The sequence below is a fragment of the Arachis hypogaea genome, chromosome 18, assembly GCF_003086295.3.
Source record: "Arachis hypogaea cultivar Tifrunner chromosome 18, arahy.Tifrunner.gnm2.J5K5, whole genome shotgun sequence".
NCBI classification, from domain to species: domain Eukaryota; kingdom Viridiplantae; phylum Streptophyta; class Magnoliopsida; order Fabales; family Fabaceae; genus Arachis; species Arachis hypogaea.
Genome location: NC_092053.1, coordinates 61,794,203 through 61,818,540, shown reverse-complemented (window position 1 = coordinate 61,818,540; position 24,338 = coordinate 61,794,203). Strand labels below are relative to the sequence as shown.

General features: G+C 33.1%; 1 non-coding gene across 1 annotated transcript; it reads left to right on the top strand.

Moving 5' to 3' along the window:
- The first annotated feature begins 493 nt into the window (after positions 1-493).
- On the top strand, positions 494-601 carry LOC112773380 (small nucleolar RNA R71). The gene has a single exon (XR_003187933.1). It is a non-coding gene; the product is annotated as a small nucleolar RNA R71 (small nucleolar RNA).
- Positions 602-24,338: the final 23,737 nt, after the last annotated feature.

The following is a 24,338-nucleotide window of genomic DNA, read 5'->3' as shown; positions in this document are numbered from 1 at the left end:
ATTATCCTGCCATCCATGGTTGTAATTGCCACTTTGATTTTATCCTTGGTTGGGGCGGTCATAGAAGTTATGAGTGGCTGCCACGGTGTTGTCTTCCTGCTGGAGCTACGGACATTCATCAGTATAGTGGCTATAATCAGCACAGAACGCAAACTCTCTGTGGGACTAACTGTTGGTTTTGCTATGGTGGAGAAGGTTGAGCTTGCTGAACTTGTTGTTGATTCAATTGCATCTGCTTCAGCAAGTTGGTCATTTCACAGATACTCTGAGTTAGAGCAGCAGTCTCTCTGCTAGAGGATACTTCTGCAACGGCTTTTGAACGGCCTTGTTTCTGCCTGTGATTCTGAGTAGATTCAGCTAAGTCGCTGATCAATTGCCATGCCTCATCAGCGGTCTTGTACTTTTCCATAGATCCATTGCTAGCACTTTCCAATGTGGTCTTATCTTGGGGACTCATGCCCTGTGTGACGTAACCGAGTAACAATATCTTGTCAATCAGATGGTGGGGGCATGCTTCCAGAAGATTATTAAAGCGCTCCCAGTATTCATAGAGAGTCTCAGATTCATCCTGAACAATCATGGAAATGTCTTTCCTCAGTTTATCAGTAACTTCAGCTGGAAATTTTTTTTCCAAGAATTCTCTTCTCAGTGTATCCCAGTTGGATACAGTTGCTGCTGGTTGAGTGTAGTACCACTCTCTTGCCTTCCCCTCAAGAGAAAACGGGAAAGCTTTCAGCAAAATTAAAGTTTCATATGCACCATCACGCCTGACAGTAGAACAGGCTGCTTGGAAATCTCTCAGGTGCTTGATAGGCTCTTGAGCAGGCAAGCCATGAAACTTGGGCATCAAATTGAGCAGTGCGGTCTTTATTTCAAAGTCTGTAGCCACCGCTGGGTGATGCGCTTGAAATGGTTGCATTGTAAATCAGGGGCTCCAGTCTTCTGGATAGTAACTCTCCTAGCTGCTACCATGTTACCTGCACGTAAATCAACCAAATCAGTAGAACGGGGGCTGATTTCTTTCTCAAGTGAGGTTTCAGATCTGCCCTCAGAGAGGACTAACCGACGCCGAGCTTGCCTTATTCGTGAAAAAGTTCTTTCAATCTCAGGATCGAATACTGGCAAGTTTGGATCAGGAAGTGAACGCGTCATCTAACGAAAGAAACAAGCAGCTCATAGTAGTGAAATAAAATAAAATGCAAATAAATAAAATCTAACCAATAACTTTAGCACTCTATTGCAACTCCCCGGCAACGGCGCCAAAAATTGACATGACGGAAATTGGCGAGTTAAGAATTGTTATAAGATATGCGTTGCAAGTATAGTTCTCAACCAACCAGAAATCCGATTATCAATTTAGAAGGGTTGTCACAAAAATTAAAATTTAAATACTGGGAGTATGAATTCCAGGTCGTCTCCCAACGAGTTGCAGAAAGGTGTGCTATCTTATTAATCAGATATTTTCAAAAAGAGTTTGAGTTGAATAAACAGGAAATTAACTTAGAGAAATTAAGTAATTTAAATAAAAGCCTTGACTGGGAGTAGATTAGTTGGAAGCCCTATTCTTGTTGCAGTACTCTCAAGATTAATTGATAATTGAAGGTTATTCTGTTTAGTTATCCCTTACTAGGTAAGAGAAAGTCAAACAAGTTGGAATGCTGTTTCTATTCATAAGTCCCAATCCGCTTACTTGGAAGGACTGGCGTTAGTGACTAGAGAGCAATCCAACAATAAACTCAATTATAATTTCTCTTTTGAGCATTCCAACTCAAGGGTTCCTTTCAATCAACTCCCCATCAAGTTAGGGAACTACTCGCTCATTGTGAATGTAGAACTCATAACATAGGAAAGGGAATTAAAGAAAGACATGATAAATAAAACTGAAAGGAATCAATTAAAAATAAAAGTAACTCTTGTATTAATAAATTCTAAAATAATCCAATAGTAAAATTGAGTAAATTAAAGGACATGGAAGAGTAAAGCCAAGTAAAGAAAACGAACTAGAATGACGAAGTCTTGATGAGGTAATAACTCTTCTCAATATCCCAATGCAAAGAGCAATAGAAATAAAAAATCCTATGAACTATGAATGTGTAGAGAGAAAACCAAGAGGAGGAGTAAAACTAGATCTAAAAAACTAAAACTGTGTAGAATGAATGTTGTTTTTGGTTTCTGCATTTCCTCTGGCTCTAGTCTGCTTTTTCGGGCCGAAAACTGGGTCAAAACAGGGCCTAAAATCTCCCCCAGCGATTCTGCAGATTATGCAGATCGCGCACGTCACGCGATCGCGTCATTCATGCAGACGCGTCATTCGGTGTTTTGCTTTGCCACGCGGGCGCGTCGTCCACGCCTCCACGTCACTTGTGCTATTCCAATCCGCGCGGTCGCGTGAGCCATGCGGCCGCGTCACTTCTCGCTGGTCATCTCTTCAATTTCTTGTGTTCCTTCCATTTTTGCAAGCTTCCTTTCCAATCTCCAACTCATTCATGCCCTATAAAGCCTGAAACACTTAACACACAGATTACGACATCGAATTGAATAAAGGAGAATTAAAATACATAATTAAAAGTCTCTAGGAAGCAAGTTTTCAATCATGTAATAATTTTAGGAAGGAAATATAAATGCATGCTAATCATATGAATAAGTGGGTAAAGATCATGATAAAACCACACAATTAAACACATTATAAACCATAAAATAGTGGTTTATCAACCCACTAGACTTCCATGGTATTCATGAACTAAAACAGTTAATTTAAAAATAAAATTCCCTACCTCGATGTCGCAATCCGAGGAAACCAAATGCGACGAACCTTTTTTATTTTTAACTCGCAACAGCGACGGTGATATCAGCAAGAACAACAACGACCTCAGCATCAATTATGCCTTTTTCAAACAGTAAACCAACAACGACTAAAACAGCAATCCATAATTCTATCATTAAGCTAGAAGGAAAACAGAGGAACAAGATGAAAACAGAGCAAGGTTTGAAGCATTACAGTTTCAAGAATAGGAGAATTGAAACCAGAACAAGAAGGCTGATGCTGTCTTCAACTCTGATGGCGGTGCACGACTCACCGGTGACCGAGGCAGTAATGGCGAGGATAATGCCTCCTCTGGCTCGCACGACTCTGTCTCCCTCTCTCCCTTGCGTCGTTCTCTTCTCCACGGTGGAATCCAATAGGGACGATGGCGACACCAACTGCGACGGGTTGGCTGCGATGGAACCCTTGGCGGCAAGACGCAACGGCTTTCAACGCACGACTTCTCTCCTCTCAGACGCGTCATAGCGGAGACTTCAACAAACAGCAGCGACGACTTCGCATGGCACAGCAGCGACTCCTCACGAGCGCTCCCTCTCTCTTCGCGACACTCTCTCCTCACTGGAAACGGTTCTGCTTGACGGCAATAGCAGTGGCAACGCCTCTTTCTCTCCTTGCGTGGTGGCTCGGCATCATGACGGCGGTGGTGGTGCGTGATGGTGGAGGCAAAGCCCCTACTCTTCCTTGTTTTCGATCTTCCTCTGCTCTCTCACATATCTCTCTTTCTCCCTTTCCCATTTTCTTTTCTTTTCCTTCCTTTTTAGTTTGTTGAACTGTGTATTGTGTGTATATGGGGGAGAGGGGTTGGCAGTGGGGGAGTGAAGAGAAAGTGAGCGTGGCTCGCGGTAGAACAAATAGGTGTGGAGATATGTGGCTGATTTTGAAATTAGGGTTAGGGTTTGTACGTTCCAATTTGGGGTTTTAGGATTTTGTGTATGAAATTGAGAATTTTAGGTAGTTTAGTCATTTTAATAAATTAGGGTAATAGAGTAATTGAAAACTAATTTTAATATAATACTAATATTTATAAAAATACTTATTTAATTATCAACTTAATTTATTTTCAAATAAACACTCCAATTCAATAATTAGAGTTAATCAAATTAATTTCTTTTAAAATCATAAAATAGAGTTCAAAATCTAATTATTAAAATTAAACCATATATCTAAAACCCTCATTATTTTTCAATTACTCAAACTTTCAAATCAATAATAAGAAAATATCCAATTAATATAAAATTTTCTGAAATTAATATCTTGAATAAATAAATTAAATCATAATTAATTTTTTATTTAATTTCTAAAAATTTGGAGTCTTACATAACTAGGGCATAAGAATGAAAATGTGTTCTTATTTTCTTTCTATTCAGTGGAGTTGCTCATTTTCATTCATTTGATTGTTAGTATTTTTTGTTGAGTCCTTTTGCATGTAGAAATGATTTACTTGATAATTGAATTTTTATCACGTTTTATTCAGCATATGGTTGGTGTTCAGTTCACTGGTGTTTGTCATTTGATTTACCTGATTGTTAGTGCGTTCCGTTGAGTTCTTTTGCATGCAGAAATATTTTTCTTGCTGGTTGAATGTTTATCAAGTTTTATTTAGAACATCAATGAAATTCAGTTAAGTGGAGTTAGTTATTTTAATTCATTTGATTATTAGTGTGTTTAGTTGAGTCCTTTTGCATGCAGAAATAATTTACTTGATGATTGAATATTTATCACGTTTTATTCAGCACATGAATGGTGTTCGGTTCAGTTGGGTTGGCCATGTTGATTCACTTGATTAAAATATGCATGATTATGCTTGTCGGTATATTGAGTGAAGTATTGGCCAAATTTTTTTGTCCTTACAGCAAAAATGAAGAAGATAATGGTGACAAAGAAGGAGAAGCCGCGCTATAACATAAGCATATGTACACATTAAATATATTTATCACCAAAATCAGAGACCAAGTGATTCGGACATCTGAAGCAATAAGACTCCCAAAGCCATCTGTTGCTTTCTTCAGCCCTGATTGTAAATTCACATATGAGGATATAGATAGTAAATAGGATATACTTTGTTTGACTGGTTATAATTAAGACTATTTTGTTTAACTTGTTTAAAAAAAAGCAAACACTGCTTCTTTCAATGTATATATGTGAATATTAATATAAATATTGAAAATCTAATGTTAATGTAAATATCTGATTCAAGATGGATTAGTCCTTGTTCTGTCAGTCTAAGATATTAATGTATATATCTGTTAGAACTGTCTGGCTGCTGTTTTGTTCCAGGTTCACAGTGAATGGAATCAGGGTATTTATTAAACATTAAGAGCCCCAAAAACACAAATGAACCGAAATTAACACACTGGATGAACCGAAAAAGTACATATATCAATATAGTAGATAGTTAAATTTTTAAAAACTGTTGCTATTAGTATTCAGTTTTAGAAACACCTGAACTCTTTGACATAATAGAATAAATTGATTATTCAATAAACAAAAAAGTGACTATTTAATAAAAAATTTAAAAAAGCTAATATTAAACACGAAAAAAGTGACTCTTCAATAAAGATTAACACAAAAAAGTGACTATTTAGAGTTGGAGATATCTTGAATTTTCACCTCCCCTCTCTGCTACATACGATTAGTTGATTCTTAATCTCGTCTCCCTTCCGAGTCGTGTTCCTTATTTTCGTAGAAACACCAGCAAGTTTGGAATAATTTTTGTAGAACTATCCAACTTCTTCTAATGTCTTGAAAATCATCCCAACTTTTGGAACAAATTGTTCATCCACAACACACCTGGTCTGCAGAATGAACCGAACATGTTATTATGATGAAACAATTGTATAGTACTAAATGAATGGAACATTATCCATTATATAAATTCAAATTCAAATAGTTTTTTGCATAATGAACTGAACACATCATTATGGTGAAACAATTGTATAGTATTAAATGAATGGAACATTATCCATAATATAAAATCAAATTCAAACAGTTTTCTACATAATGAATCAAACACATCATTATGGTGAAACAATTGTATAGTACTAAATGAACGGAACATTATCCATTATATAAAATCAAATTCAAACAACATTCTACATAATGAACCAAACATGTTATTATGGTGAAAGTGAAACAATTGTATAGTACTGAATGAACGAAATATAATTCATTATATAAAATCAAATTTAAACAACTTTCTACAGAATGAACCGAAGACATTATGGTGAAACAATTGTATAGTACTACTAAATGAACGAAACATTATCCATTATATAAATTCAAAACACCTGTGTCTACAATTGAGAGATTATCAATTCAATTTAATTCAGAACACATGCGTACATTCAATTCAATTCAATTCAATTTAATAATTGCATTTTATTCAATTCGATTAAAAAAAATCAAAACCTTGTCCACTAGATTTGTTTCAGAAGAATAATCCAAAACACTCTCATCCAACTGATTGAAAGTTGAATTATTCATTGTTTTGATAGAATATTGAAAATCTGAAAACGAAGAAGATAAATCCACAAAATAGAAGAAGAAAACAAAGAAGAATAGGAAGAAGAAGGATGAGTAGCAGAGAAGAACAACGAGCAGAAAAAAGAAAAAAGAAGAAGAATGAGGAGCAGCAGAGATTGCAGATCCAAAAATTACAATGCAAATCATTAACATTGAAAAAGAGAAGAAGAAGAAGAATGTTTATGTTGAAGAAAATGTTTACGTAAATCTGTTACGTTGAAAAGAGGGAGAGGGAGGTGCAGAAATGTTACATCTGTAACACCCTAACTTTTAGCATCTCATGATCGTACTAAAAGCTCAAACGTCACTTACCTCTAAACCTTTATATTTTATATTATCTTTATTTAATATTGAGCTTTCGCGAGTATGAACCGAAATTTTAAACAAGAAATCAAAATGAAACTTTATTTTAAATCACTTAACCACAGAAGTATAAATATTCACATAGCTTTATATATATAGACATATTCAAAGATTGTCAAATACAAGTCATGCCCCTCTAAAAATCAAAACAACTAACGGGGAGGGGAAAATAAAATCTATGACTAAACCAAATACAAAAAGTAGGAATATATGTATATGTTAAGCTTCGTAGTTCGGTCGCGGACTCGTGCCGAGGATTCCTAAACCTGTCACTGAACATAAGAAATCTGTAGGGGGGTGAGAACTTCGTCCTCGCAGGTTCTCAGTAGGGACAGAGAATGCCGTGAGAGTAAAGAATTAAGTTGCAAAAAATTGCTTTTCAACTTTAAAAAAATTACCTTTAGAACTCTTTAAAACTCACTTTAAAGACTTTGACTGGTTCTTAGTAAGTTAAATCATTTAAGAAAATTCCAGTTAGCAGTAGCCACCAAAACCCACAACAAATATACTAACTAAAGCAAATAAAGAGAAACAACCACAATACATACACAATCACAGAAAAATACAATAAGCAAACACAACCAAAACAAATGCGCAACCAATATGATGCATGTCTATCCCTAGCGCAGGTAATGAGCTCATTTGTCGGTTTTGACCCGCACCCGACGCAATCCGACTCGCAAGTCAGATAAGGCATTCCAACGGCATAACCTTTGCAAGTTTTTACTTCTTGCAGGCGCTAATTCTCCAGCTAAAGTATGCTAAATATGACCTCTGCAAGTACTTGCAGGCACTGATTTTCCAGCTGAAGCATGTGCCCCTTTCTCCTGTAAGCCATTACATACACACGGGCGTCCCCGCACAATCATTCACATTTAAAGCCCACAGCTTAATATTTTCCCATCAGCACCATAACCATTTACTTTTCGTCGCCCTCTCGTGACATTTTAAACATTTTATAATCACACGTGCCATTTTTTTTCTCATTCTTTCTTTTTCTTAACAAACCGAATTCATATCATAACTTAAAACAAAATCTCTTCTCAAAAGAGTGAATTTAAAATATTATACTTTTCTTAATAAATCGGATTGAAAAATAACTCTTTCCGTAATAATTCAAAATCAAACAATATTCATAAATCAGATTGGCTTTTAAATAACGCCTTAAACAAAGTCATGGAGCTTTATAAAAATTTTGGCAGTATTTTCTCTAAAATTCGGACTATGCCACCCTTCCAGGGTTCCAACGAAACCATTTCTAATTCTCATAAAACATTTTTGACAATTCAAATTAATCAAATTCAGTACTAAAAATCTATTTTCAATTCTCACAGATTACTTCCAATAAACCAGCAGGCCAAGTCCAATATCCAAAACATTTATAAATCTGAAAATTCAATTAGTTCTAATGTCAAAATCTTTTCTAACTCTCAATTTATTACTATTGAAACAAATTTTCAATACAAAACCTGTTTCTCAATATGAGTAAATATGTAAATAAAATGTTTTTCACTATAAAATCATGTTTCAAAATAAATTTATAAATCAGATTTTCGAAATAAAACCACGTTTTCGGTTACTTTTACATAAAATTGGGCAGAATCTCCTCTTAAAAATTGGACTTCACCACCCATGCGGGCTCCCTCAGATTCATAACTTTCCAAACCAAACTAAAATCCAACTCCATTCAACAATTATCAATACGACAATTTCTTCAATAATTAACTCATCATATTACAATTTAACAAGTAACACTAATTTAATCACCTTTCACAGCCACAACTCAACCAATTCATCATAATCACACAAAATCAGAATTTCAACAATTCCAGCAAAATCAGAAAACCAATATCAATCACAGCCTCAATTCAAACTCATCATTCAGTCATTCCAAGTAATCATAAATTATTTGCAAATATCTACCAGACTTCCGTGGCATTCATAATTTAAAACAGTTAATTTCAAAATAAAACCTCCTACCTTCGTACGAAATCAAACCAACGAGACCTCCAGAAAAATTTTTTGACCGAGCTGCTGAAGAAATAAACATCAAAAATCATCTGTGCCTCGTAGAACTCCAATTGGCCGAATTCAAGGAGAAGGGGAGCTACGTCACTGTCAACTTTTACCGAATAAAAGTAATGCCAACATGTAAAGGAGGAGGATACGAAGATTTTTACTGGATTATATTTTTTTATTGGAGTTATGAATCTTAAGAAATCGAAGCCGGAAGTTCATAGCATCCATAGAATCATGTTCTTTTCTCTCTCTCGGGTTCTCTTTCTTTCTTTCTTAAATCGCTTTGGTGATGGAAAGAAAGAATGGATTAATATTAAAGTTTTCAAAATAAAAAGGTTAGGTGTTATGGAAGGAATATATATATATATTTCCTTTTGTTTCCTTAATGAAACTGGCAAACCGCCAAATGAATGGAAATAAGGAAATAATAATAGTATGGTAATAATAATAATGGTAATATAATTATAATAGTAATAATAATAATAATTAAATTAAACTTCAATAATTATAAAATTCTATTTCATTATTTTTGTTAAGAAAATTATTTTTTTAAAAACTAAATCTCAATATAATATAATAACTCATAAATAGTTAATTATTTAATTTTTTAAAATCTGAGGTGTTATATCCTATTCCACTTATAAAAATTTTTGTCCTCAAAAATTAATATAAAATAAAAAGATTTGCATCTACTTCACTTTCAAAAACATCAAAGAAAAGAAATAGAAAGGTTTGGCACGTTCAGTGTTGTTCAAATGTAAAAGAAATCATATCTTATGAATGACAAGATATAGTCAGAAGTAATTCAAAACACATCTTAAGAAGGAAGTTCGAAATAAAGAATTTCACTGCAAACAATCAAGGAAGATCAAGGAAGAGTTGACATTAAACCACGTTGACACAAATAAGGATTATATGTTGAAACAAAGTAACCCCTAAAACTTAACTTCTAATATTCCCAAACCCCATGATTTGCATTATCTATGAATTCTATTTCGTCAATGACAATCCGTTAGTGCTTCAGTATATACAAATCATCAGTATTAAGTTGGCCAGACCTAATACCATGACCAATGTAATGATCGACTAACAGTATCAATCAATAGACAGTCATGCATCTAAAACTCAAACTCTTGTCATTTGGATAAGTCCTATTGCATGACAGACACTAAGAGTATGCAATGAAGCGTAATCAGTCCATTCCTAAGGCTCTAACAGGGACGAACTGCTCTGATACCATAATGTAACACTCTAACTTTTAGCACCTCATGATCGTACTAAAAGCTCAGCCGTCACTTATCTCTAAACCTTTATATTTTATATTATCTTTATTTAATATTGAGCCTTCGCGAGTACGAACCAAAATTTTTAACAAGAAATTGAAATGAAACTTTATTTTAAATCACTTAACCACAGAAGTATAAATATTCACATAGCTTTATATATATAGACATATTCAAAGATTGTCAAATACAAATCCTGCTCCTCTAAAAATCAAAACAACTAACGACGAGGGGAAAATAAAATCTATGACTAAACCAAATACAAAAAGTAGGAATACATGTATATGTTAAGCTTCGTAGTTCGGTCGCAGCCTCATGCCGAGGATTCCTGAACCTGTCACTGAACAAAAGAAATCTGTAGGGGGTGAGAACTTCATCCTCGCAGGTTCTCAGTAGGGACAGAGAATGCTGTAAGAGTAAAGAATTAAGTTAAAAATAATCGCTTTTCAACTTTAAAAAAAATGACCTTTAGAACTCTTTAAAACTCACTTTAAAGACTTTGACTAGTTCTCAGTAAGTTAAATCATTTAATAAAATCTCAGTCAGCAGTAGCCACCGAAACTCACAACAAACATACTAACTAAAGCACATAAAGAGAAACAAACACAACACATACACAATCACAGAAAAATACAACAAGCAAACACAACCAAAATAAATGCACAACCAATATGATGCATGTCTATCCCTAGTGCAGGTTCATTTGTTGATTTTGACCTGCACTCGACGCAATCCAACTCGCAAGTCAGATAAGGCATTCTAGCGGCATAATCTTTGCAAGTTTTTACTTCTTGCAGGCGTTGATTCTTCAACTGAAATATGCCGAACATGACCTTTGCAAGTACTTGCAGGCGCTGATTCTCCAGTTGAAGCATGTGCCCCTTTCTCCTGGAAACCATTCCATACACACGGGCGTCCCTGCACAATCATTCACATATAAAGCCCACAGCTTAACATTTTTCCATCAGCACCATAACCATTTACTTTTCGTCGTACTCTCGTGACCTTTTAAACATTTCATAATCACACGTGCCATGTTCTCTTTTCTCATTCTTTCTTTTTCTTAACAAACAAATTCATATCATAACTTAAAACAAAATCGTTTCTCAAAAGAGTGAATTTAAAAGATTATACTTTTCTTAATAAATCGGAGTAAAAATAACTCTTTCCGTAATAATTCAAAATCAAACAATATTCATAAATAAGATTGGCTTTTAAATAACGCCTTAAACAAAGTCTTGGAGTTTTATAAAAATTTCGGCAGCATTTCCTCTAAAATTCGGACTATGCCACCCTTCCAGGGTTCCAACCAAACCATTTCTAATTCTTATAAAACATTTTTGATAATTCAAACGAATCAAATTCAGTACTAAAAACCTATTCCCAATTCTCACAGATTACTTCCGATAAACCAATAGGCCAAGTCCAATATCCAAAACATTTATAAATCTAAAAATTCAACTAGTTCCAATGTCAAAATCTTTTCTAACTCTCAATTTATTACTAATAAAACAAAATTTCAATACAAAACCCATTTTTTAATGAGTAAATATGTAAATAAAATGTTTTCCACTATAAAATCATGTTTCAAAATAAATTTATAAATCAGATTTTCGAAATAAAACTATGTTTTCGGTTACTTTTACATAAAATTGGGTAGAATCTCCTCTTAAAAATTGGACTTCACCACCCATGCGGGTCCCTCAGATTCATAACTTTTCAAACCAAACTTAAATCCAACTCCATTCAACAATTATTAATACGATAATTTTTTCAATAATTAACTCATCATATTACAATTTAACATGTAACACTAATTTAATCACCTTTCACAGCCACAACTCAACCAATTCATCATAATCACACAAAATCAGAATTTCAATAAGTCCATCAAAGTCAGAAAACCAATATCAATCACAGCTTCAATTCAAACTCATCATTCGGTCATTCCAAGTAATCATAAATTATTTGCAAATATCCACTAGACTTTCATGGCATTCATAATTTAAAACAGTTAATTTCAAAATAAAATCTCCTACTTTCGTACGAAATCAAACCAACGGGACTTCCGAAGAAATTTTTTAACCGAGCTGCTGAAGAAGAAAACGTCGAAAATCGTCTCTGCCTCCTAAAACTCCAATTGGCCGAACTCAAGGGGAAGGGGAGTTACGTCACCGTCAACTTTTACCGAACAAAAATAATACCAACGTGTAAAAGAGGAGAATGCGAACATTTTTATCGGATTAAATTTTTTATTAGAGTTACGAATCTCAAGAAATCGAAACCGGAAGTTCATAGCATCCATAGAATCATGTTCTTTTCTTTCTCTCGGGTTCTCTTTCTTTCTTTCTTAAATCGCTTTGGTGATGGAAAGAAAGAGGATTAATATTAAAGTTTTCAAAATAAAAGGGTTAGGTGTCATGGAAGGAATATCATTGGTTTTATATATATACATACATGCATGCATAAGTTATGTGTTGGCTTTTCTTAACTTCCTTTTGTTTCCTTGCCAAACCGCCAAATGAATGGAAATAAGGAAATAATAATAATAATAATAATAATAATAATAATAATAATAATAATAATAATAATAATAATAATAATAAATTTAAATTTTTTCTATCAAAATAGTTTCTAATAAATAATTTAAATTAATCGAATAAACCATAATTAAATTAAACTTCAATAATCATAAAATTTTATTTAATTATTTTTGTTAAAAAATAATTTTTTTAAAAATTAAATCTCAATATAATATAATAACTCATAAATAATTAATTATTTAATTTTTCAAAATTCGTGGTGTTACATAATCACTAGTAAATATTATTATTTTTTTCTCGTATTTGACCAGCAATAAATTATACCTATATTTTTTAGAATTTTACACATATGAATCAATATGATTTTAAACTTTTTTAAATAAATATTTTAAATATTTAATCAATATAATTAATTTGGACATAATTTACGGTTTTTTTTTATTATTTATTTCGTTTACAGTATAAATAAATTAATTAATTATGAATATATCTCGTTTACCAGTAAATGAGATAAAATACCATTTTTAAACAAATAAAACTGGTGTATATGTGATATGGAAAATTTGATGTACTCCACATATCTCGTTGAAATATATCTGTTTACAGTGTAAACGAGATATTGTCCAAATTATTAATTCGTTTATACTATAAATGAGATATGAATATTTGTAGGTATAAAAATATAATTTTAAAATAATAAAAAATATTAATAATTTGATTTTAACTAATTTAAAAGTAAAAAATATCAACGAGCTATAGCTTAAATAACATAATCTCTCGGTACTAACCTAAAAGTTGTGGGTTCAAATCTCATTCCTATCTTTAAATTTTGTTACTATTCAGATCGAATTTAATTAATTTACATCGTATCTATATCTTAATGGACGGTGGTTTTAACTTACTAGTTTTAAATGAGTGGGCATATAATAATTTTTAGGAAAATAACAGCAATCAATTCACATAAAATTAGTAATTTGAAATTGCCTATTTAAAACTAACACATTTAAATTAGTATTAAAAAAGAATAAAAAATATTAAAACTTTAAAGATTTTGACAAAATTTGGACAATATAAATTTAAATTTAAAATTTTTAATATAACAAAATTTTTAAATTTTTTATGTACTCTTCTTAAATATTAATTCTAATGTATCAGTTTCTAAAAAATACTAAAATTGTCTATCTCCCCTGTTACTTGAAATCGCCAATTTTAAAAAGTTCAATACAAACATGAGAAAATTATTAATTCAAAATATAGATGAGATATAAATTAATTGAAGTCGATTTAAATAATAATAAAATATCACAAATTTTATTTTTTAAATTGGTTAAAATTAAATTATTAATATTTTATTATTTTATAAAATTATATTTATATACTTACAAATACTCATATATTCGTTTACCGTGTGAACAAATTATTTATGACTATATCTCGCTTATATAGACTAGTGGCTCAACAGGCACTACCGTGCCTCTTTAATCACTTTTCTATTATTTTTAAAGATTAATTTTTGTTCATACCCTGTTCCAATACACAACCAGACCCAAAATGAATAAGGTCCAATCTATAGATATCATCCAAACTAACACTCATCCGCATGATGACGTGGACTTAACTCTAGTTATCTAAATAAGTAACTAACTCTCTCAATATCTCCTATTAATCTATAAAGGAGATCTCATTATCTCAATAATCTCCCTAATAAAAGAGAACGACTACCCACCATCAAAGGTAGAACAAACCCTAAAAGGTGGTTATTAACTCTACATCTATACTTACAAATGTCCTGACACCTTCAAGTATTTTTCAAACCCAATCTACTAAGAACTTGCCTAAAATCCTTGCTAACTTAAGTATCGGAGTCCCTTGCAGGTACCACCCGCATCTCTGCTCACAAACAACTCGGACGGATTCATCCTCATTGAAAAAGATGTCGGACAAATCACCTAAAGGTGTTTGGACCTCACGTTCAAGTCTAAGGCAACCCTGTTTCAGCTAACCCTCAGAACAATTTTTATATTTTATTTTAAACTTATAAATTTATTGAAATAATTTAATAGATAAGAATAAAAAATATTTAATCATAAATATAAAATTTTTTAAGTTATTTAACTTTTAGAATGTATAAAATTTATAAATTTAAATTAAATAATATATTAAAAAAGTTATGCGTAACAAAATCAAAATAAATATTTACAAAGTTACAAATTAACTATTTTTAAATATTATTAAATTTATTTATTTATTTTTTCAACCGTATTTAATTTGAAGCATGGCTAAAAATTTATATTCAAATTACTTTTTATCTTTATGCATAGTTTTAATAGATAAAAAAGATCTAAGTCAAAATTTAATATAGTACTTTAGAATAGAAAACTGTCATTACTTTTCAGATTAAATTGTTACTATATATGTTTTAAGTTTGTTTTATTGTGCACATTAATTAAATTATACTTTATTATTTCATTTTGTATATTTTAAAATTATACAATTATACTATAAGGATGACATTAGTTTTCACAATCTAATGTGAATTTTCTTATTATTTTGTTTGTCATTTGAATACTCTCCATAAAAAATGGTTATTTAAAGTGAAACATTACATAAAGAGAGATAAAAAAATTTAAAATTTATCATTCTAGTTTACTTTTTTAATCCTCACTTAATATTATTCAAATTTAATAGTTGATATTGGTGATTCTTTGTGATTAGTTTAAACTCTTTCTCTTCCTCTCTCTCGTTCTAAAAAACTCAATTTTATTATTAAATTATTTTTTTATGTTTGAATATTTTAAGTTTTTTCCTCATAATATTTTTTAAATTTTCTAATACATAGAATGTCATATTTTTTTATTTATCCTAAAAATTAAAAATTAAAGTTAAATAATATTATTTTCTCTATAATAAGTATTTTTAAATTAGCTAATGCATAAAAAGTCACATCTTTTTATTTATCCTAAAAGTTAAAAACTAAAGTTAAATGATATTTTTTTAACAAAATTAAAATAAGAGTTAAGTACGATTTTGGTATCTAAGGTATAGGTGGAAAGTTTTGTTTGCCTCCAACATTTTTTTGCATATAAAATCGTCCCTAAGGTTTAAAATCAAGTTTTAAAATCGTCTTTTTTATTTAAATATTAAAATTTTGAACTAAATTACCCATAACAAAAAATTATAAAATAAAAAATAAGAGAAAGAGAGTGTTTTTACTCATGGGAAGGGCATAGGGAAGAAGAAGAAGGGAGAAGAGAAGAAGAAGAAGAAGAAGAAGTTGTTCACAATTCACCTCTGCCTCCGTTTCTGCTGCCACCTCCGTATGATTTTGGTCCCTAACTAAGGTAAGAAAGATTTTAAAACTAAGTTAAACCTTAGGAACGATTTTGTATGAAATAAAGGTTGGGGACAAAAATTTTTTAGCCTATACTTTAGAGACAAAAATTGTACTTAACTCTTCAAATAAAATACAATACACATAAAGATCTTAAAAAGAAAAACTGTTCTTATGCATGAGAATATTATGATTTATAATATTAATTATTCTCCATATACAAGTCACTTTTTGATACAAGTGTACACAAGTCATTTATATTCACGTGCGCGCGTTCTTCTTCGTGTCGTTATTGCACGTTCTTCTTCTTCTTCTTTCGTTATCGTCGTCACCAACACCACCTCTTCCTCCTCCTCCTCCTCCTCCTCTTCCTCCTTCTTTTTTCATTGAAATTTCTTCTCCTCCTTCTTTTTTCTCCTTCTCCATCATCAGTTATCTCGTTGTTGAAGATAATGAATAATTCAAATTCAGATAGTCAATTGAACCCGAACGAAATCGATTATTGTTTTGAATCCAATCAAGTGGTTGAGCTGTGGTTCGATTCTATTTAATTTTTTCGTTAGTAGTTTATGATTCTGTAGGTGAATAATATTTCATCGTTGATGGTTTGAATTGAATATAATGTAAAAGTTCTACATTAAAGAAAATATTTTCTGTATTTACAACAAATTTGGGTGTAACATGAAGATATTTGGATGTAAGTTGGGTCAAACGAACTAAAAACGCTAACGGATTAGATCGGGCCTAAGTTGGATCAAGCCTAACATATATAAGAGTGTAGATGATGCCTTCACCCTCATTAAACATGCCCACACAACAGCTGAAGTGAGGAAGAAGAGAAAAACCACATTAAAACACTATTCACATTCATCTTCTTTTGCTTGTATCTTAAGTTATGGTGTTCTGATTTGCATGTTGTTTGCAGCTACGTAAATCTCTCGCCAAGCCCTTCAGTTCTAACTAGGTATTATTGGTAAAAACTCGAAATTTCTAGTCCTTTCTTTAGCCCTAATGAATTTTTCATTTTTGGGTATAGTGTTGAATGGATATTTGTGATTTGGGTTGTTTAGGTGCCATCCAATAGTGAATTATTGTTGATTTGTGCTCCCAATACCATTGGGTAAGGTGAGTTACTTCAAAACCCTCGTAGTTTGGTATATTGTGAACCTTAGATATTTATTTTGGTATATTATATGTGTATATCTTGAGATTTTGTGGTTATTGGGAGTGGTGTTGACTTTGGAACTGGTGTTGGTGCTTGAAGCTTGTTGAACTTATTGGAAATCAAGTTTTGGGTTTGCAGAAATCGGCCAAAGTATGATTTCAATTTTTTTATGTAATATGTAATGTTTCGTGAAACTTAGGCTAGTGGACCTTAGGATAAGTTTGAATTATTGATGATGCATGATGATTATTGATGATTGTGATGGTTGGTGAATTATGATGGAGTTATTGATGTTTGATGATGAATGTTGATGATGATAGTGGGTATTGATTATTGTGGTTGATATTGATAACAATTGGTGGTGATTGTGAGTCATGATGATGATTGAATTGAGAAATAAGGATTTTGATGGATTTGCTTAATAGTGATGGTGTTTTATGATGATGAGGTTGATAAGAATCTAAGTAAATTATGAGAATTGAATGGTCTAGATAATGAATGGATGTGAATGAGAAATGATTGAGAAATGTTTTGTATGAACTTTTGAGTGTTTTTGGGTATTGATAACTTGGTTTGAATTGAGGTTTTGGAAAATTAGAGAACTTTGGCAATTTTGGTAAAAAGTTATTTTTGATGAATGTTGATGACGAGCAGATTTTTGCTAGTAAAGAATTTCACAAATGAAACCTCGTTACAAGTATAGTTTCTAAACTAATAATAACCCTTTCATACAAAAAATTGTTTGTCACAAGTAACAAACCCCAATAAAAATAATAACCAAAGTATTCAAACCTCAGGTCGTCTCTCAAGGAATTTCAGGGAGATGTAGTTATTATTGGTTATGAAAAAGTATCTTTTTGGAGTTTTGAAAGGTTGAACAAGGAATGTAAATGATAAGAAAATAAACTAATAATTAAGAAAACTCTTGGCAAAGTATGAGAATTAGAAGTCCTATCCTAGCTATCCGTATCAATTGTGACATCAATTGTCCATTGCTCCCACTTAGTTAACCTCTAACTATGAAGGAGAGTCAAGTGGATGAATCAATTTGATTCTTCAAGTCCTAGTCAACTCCTAAGGAAAGACTAGCTTTAGAGGGATCCAAATCTACTAGCAACTTTTCAATTATCAATCAACAAAGGAGTTTGATAACTCAAGAGTCTCCAATTACTTAACCAAAGCCAAGAGGAGAAAAACCTACACTAAAATCTTACCAAACAATTTATCAAACACTTGGAAGGCATAACATAAAAACATAGAAATTAATAAGAGATAATAAAATCTAAAACCAACAATTGCAAGCATCAATGATAACAATTAAAGGAAGAATCAATAAATACAAAATACCTCAAATTGCATTAAATAGAAAATTGAATCTAACAAGAGAGTTCATAAACTAAAATAGCAACATAAAGTAATCAACAAAGGAAATAAATAAACTAGAAAGCTAGAACAAATAAGAGTAGAAGAGAAACTAAATTGAAATAGAGTAGAAATCTAAAATTGGAAATAGCTAAACCTAAGAATCCTAAAACCTAGAGAGAGGAGAGAGTCTCGCTCTCTAGAAAACTACATCTAAAACCTAAAATTATGTGTATGAAAGTTGTATGAATGAATGATTGTTATTCCCGCACTCTGCAGCCTCTAATATGTGTTTTTTGGGCTTGAAAATGGGCCAAAAATGGCCCAGAAATCGCCCCCAGCAATTTCTGATACGTCCAGCACGTGGCTCTGTCACGCGTACACGTCGCCCATGCGTACGCGTCGATTGAACTTTTGCAAGGTCACGCGTACGCGTGATCCATGCGTGCGCGTCACCTAACAGCATGGAAACTATGGAAAATTATATATCATTTCGAAGCCCCGGATGTGAGCTTTCCAACGTAACTAGAACTGCCTCATTTGAATCTCTGTAGCTCAAGTTATGGTCGATTTAGTACGAAGAGGTCAGGCTTGACAGCTCAGTAATTCCTTCAATTTCTTGTATTCATTCCACTTTTGCATGCTTCCTTTCCATCCTCTAAGTCATTCCTGTCCTGTAAACCCTGAAATCACTTAACACACATATCACGGCATCGAATGGTAATAAGAGGGGATTAAACATAGCAAATTTAAGGCCAAAGAAACATGTTTTCAATCATAGCACAAAATTAGGAAGAAAAATGTAAAACATGCGAATTATATGAATAAGTGTGAGTTTGGTGGATAAAATCCACTCAATTAAATACAAAATGTACCACAAAATAGTGGTGCATCAAATCTCCCCATACTTAAACATTAGCATGTCCTCATGCTAAGCTCAAGGAGACAAAAGAAATGAATGGGGGACAGGAAGACTCATGAGATGCAACCTATGTATGTGAATGCAACCATATGGTAAGATGTTTCTATCTACTTGGTTAAAAGAAAACAAGTTCTCCAAGACAAACATAAATCAGATTACACTAATTCAAATCATACAATAAAAGACAAGTAAACTTGTAAGAAGATAGCTCATGAAAGCAGGGAACATATAATCAAGCATTGAACCTTCACTGGTAGTGTATATGTACTCTAATCTCTCAAGTGTCTAGGGTTAATCCACTCTACTCTTCGCTAGTCATGATTTCTAAACTTTGTTCTTCATCTAACCAATCAACAAATATTTAGTATACGAATGCAAACATCATGAGGTCTTTTCAAGGTTGTAATGGGGCTAAGGTAAGCGTGAGGATATATGTATGGCCAAGTGAGCTATAATATGAATCTTTGACTAACCTAAATTCTCACCTAACACACACACATATATTTTATTTTTTTATTTTTTTTAAAAATCTAAAAGCAAATATAACATATCAATGTATATGGTTTTTCTGGTCTCATATGAGTAGGCACCCAAATTCTCAATATTCAAATAAAATAGAAACATAACACCTTTCCATTAACCCAGGTTCCCACAATTCTCCACACTTAATTGATACACAATCTCTATCTTAAACTAACCAAAGATTCAAATCAGGTAATTAATTGTTTTTCTGCTTAAGGCTAGTGATGTGGTAATATAAAGAACAAATGGGATTAAAAGGCTCAAAGTGGCAAACAAAGGTAATTGAAATGGTAGGCTATTTGGGATAAGTGAGCTAATAACAAATGATGGCCTCAATCATATGTATGCATGCAAATACACTAAACAATGGACATATAGAATGGAACAAACTATAGATTACAATCATAGAGAAGAAAACACACAAGAATAAAAATCATGGTTAAATAATGTAACCATATAATTAAGCTCAAAATCTCATAGGTTGTGTGTTCTTAGCTATAAACTATGTTCCAAATTACAATCTTCAAATAAGTTTAACAAAAAAGTTTTAATTTAAATTAGTGAAATACTATAAAAAGGGTCTTGAAAAATAACTTATCACTCCAACCAAGTAGTGGTAGAAGAACATGCACAAAATCAGACAAACATGCAATCAAACATGCAAATACAACAACTAATTTAACAAGGAAAATTAAACATTGGTGTTGAAATAAGAAATAACTAACCCACGGAAGTCGGTATCGACCTCCCTACACTTAAAGATTGCACCGTCCTCGGTGCATGCTAAGATGTCCAAGTGGACGGGCTGCTATAACTGATGCTTTTTCCAAAGATTGTGCAGATGGACTTGTCTGTTGCCCTATTAAGAAGCTTTTCCTCTCCCTTCTTAGTGGCCATCCTGAGAGAAGAGGAAAAAGAAGAAAAGTAACCTAGAAATAAAGATAAGAAAACAAATAAAGTATGGGTGGGTTAATGCCAAATAATGAGGGTCTTAATTACATGGTAGCTACAACATGCAAGTGAGAAAACAGTAGAAGCAAATGGCATATCAATAGTGCAAAAATTGCAACAATGGAGAAGAGATAGTAGGTGATGAAAGACAATAAAAATTCATATCAATGCAAAAGGAATACAGGTATCATAAAAGATTGGCATTGGCATAAATAATATCACCCAACAATGTAAAACAAGTCACTGAGCACCAAAATAATACAAGAAAAGATACAACAGTTGAATAAAAAAATTTAACACCAAAGGAAAAATAATAAACGTAGAAAAAAAGAAAACAGGAACATAATTAAAAATGCAATGAATGAAAGTATGTAAATAAATTAAGTAAAATAGAATGAAAGAGAATAGGGATGAGAAGTTGAAGAAATGAAGAAGAAGAAGGTAAGAAAAGAGGGAAGAAAGAAGGAGAAAGGAGAGAAGAAAGGAGAAGGGAATGAGAAACGGGACGCGACGTGCGCGTGCAAGTCACGCGTGCGCGTGAAAACTGCATTAGCCATTCGACGCGTAAGCGTCACCCAAGCGTACGCGTGGGTGGCCAAAATTGCACACTGACGCATGAGCGTCGGTCACGTGTACGCGTGACTACTCGCACGATTCCAGCACAGTGGCAGCCCAACTCTCTGTTCAATTCGCCATTGACGCCGATTTTCATGCCCACGCGTACGCGTTGCTGACGCTTACGCGTGGGTTAAAAAATTAGCAGGGGACGCGTATGCGTGAGGCACGCGTACGGGTGGCGTGGCTTGTGCTCCACGCACTCCTCCCGCGCGTCTCCATCGCAACTCTCTGCCCCATTTATTAATACTGCGAACTTGCATGGGACGCGTGCGCGTCATATACGCTCACGCGTCATTTGTAGTTTTTTTTTATGTAGAATGCATGTGTTGATGCAGAAATTATGAATGAACACTAATAAAAATAAAATAAAATAAAACTAGGAATAAAAATGAAAGATCATACCATGGTGGGTTGTTTCCCACCTAGCACTTTTATTTAAAGTCCTTAAGTTGGACATTCTGTGAGCTCCGGGTCATGGTGGCTTGTGCTTGAACTCATCTTGAAACTTCCACCAATGCTTGGACTTCCAATAAACTCTGACATTTCCAAATGAATTTGCCAAGCCTTGAGGGAGTTCTTCACAAGCTTTGAGCTCCCAAAATTGATCCTCTTGTATGCCCGGATCCCAAATCTTGTTTCTACACCCGTCTTGAAGTGGATCACCATTGTCCCAACCGGGTGGCAAGCAGTCCGAATTCTCAATGAAATACCAAACTCTTCTCTTAGATCCAACCAAATGTTCACTAATTCCACCCTTACATCTAGTTCTTGAAGTATCAACCTTGAAGAGCCTTGATTTGCAACTCCATCCACTAAACATCCTTCTCTTACGCTTAATGCCACAAAGCCTCATAAGTTGGCCATCCGTTTCAAGAATACCATATTCAAGTGGGACAGTAAAGCGAATAGAGATAAGTCTTACCCACTCAAATGAAGGAGTAGATGGCTGATGAGCGGATAATTTATACGCTTTTTGGCATTGTTTTTAGGTAGTTTTTAATATGTTTTAGTCACTTTTTATTATATTTTTATTAGTTTTTAAATAAAAATCACATTTGTGGACTTTACTATGAGTTTGTGTATTTTTCTATGATTTCAGGTATTTTCTGGCTGAAATTGAGGGAGCTGAGCAAAAATCTGATTCAGGCTGAAAAAGGACTACAGATGTTGTTGGATTCTGACCTCTCTGCACTCAAAATGGATTTTCTGGAGCTACAGAAGTCCAAATGGCACGCTCTCAATCACGTTAGAAAGTAGACATCCAGGGCTTTCCAGCAATATATAATATTCTATACTTTGCTCAAGGATAGACAACGTAAATTGGCGTTCAACGCCAGTTCCATGTTGCATCCTGGCGTTAAACGCCAGAAACAGGTTACAAGTTGGAGTTAAACGCTAGAAACAGGTTACAACCTGGTGTTTAACTCTGGAAACAGCCTAGGCACGTGTAAAGCTCAAGTCTCAGCCCCAGCACACACCAAGTGGACCCCAGAAGTGGATTTCTGCACTATCTATCTTAGTTTACTCATTTTCTGTAAACCTAGGTTACTAGTTTAGTATTTAAACAACTTTTAGAGATTTATTTTGGATCTCATGACATTTTTAGATCTGAACTTTGTACTCCTTGATGGCATGAGTCTCTAAACTCCATTGTTGGGGGTGAGAGGCTCTGCTGTGTCTCGATGAATTAATGCAATTATTTCTGTTTTCTATTCAAACACGCTTGTTTCTATCTAAGATGTTTATTCATACTTGAATATGATGAATGTGATGATTCGTGACACTCATCACCATTCTCAATCTATGAACACGTGCCTGACAACCACCTCTGTTCTACCTTCGATTGAATGAGTATCTCTTGGATTCCTTAATCAGAATCTTCGTGGTATAAGCTAGAATCCATTGGCAGCATTCTTGAGAATCCGGAAAGTCTAAACCTTGTCTGTGGTATTCCGAGTAGGATTCAGGGATTGAATGACTGTGACGAGCTTCAAACTCACAAGGGTTGGGCGTAGTGACAGACGCAAAAGGATAAATGGATCCTATTCCAGCATGAGTGAGAACCGACAGATGATTAGCCGTGCGGTGACAGCGCACCTGGACCATTTTCACTGAGAGGACGAATGGTAGCCATTGACAACGGTGATCCACCAACACACAGCTTGCCATAGGAGGAACCATGCGTGCATGAAGAAGAAGACAGGGGGAAAGCAGAGATTCAGAAGACAAAGCATCTCCATAACTCCAACATATTCTCCACTACTGCATAACAAGTATTTATTTCATGTTCCTTTATTTTTCGCAATTCAAACTGATAATCATAATTAATCTCCTGACTAAGATTTACAAGGTAACCATAGATTTCTTCAAGCCAACAATCTCCGTGGGATCGACCCTTACTCACGTAAGGTATTACTTGGACGACCCAGTGCACTTGCTGGTTAGTTGTGCGGAATTGTGAAAAGTGTGAATCACAATTTTGTGCACCAAGTTTTTGGCGCCGTTGCCGGGGATTGTTCGAGTTTGGACAACTGACGGTTTATTTTGTTGCTTAGATTAGGAAAAATTTTTCTTTTTGGTTTAGAGTCTTCTATTATTGTTTTTGGTTGAAATTTCTTTTTTAAATCCTTATTTTTTCTTTTTAAATTTTTCGAATTTCTTTTTAAATTAATAATTGAGTTTTTCTGTTTGAGTTTAGTTTCATATTTTAAGTTTGGTGTCAATTGCATGTTTTTATTTTCTTTTAAATTTTCGAATTTGTGTTCATTATTCTTTCTTAATCTTCAAGTTGTTCTTGCTATTTTTCTTGTTTGATCTTTAGTTTTTCCTGTTCTGTGTATTTTCTTGTGCTTTTTTTTCAAAAGATCAGTTTTCAAAAAATTTTTATTTATTAAATACCTTGTTAAAACACGT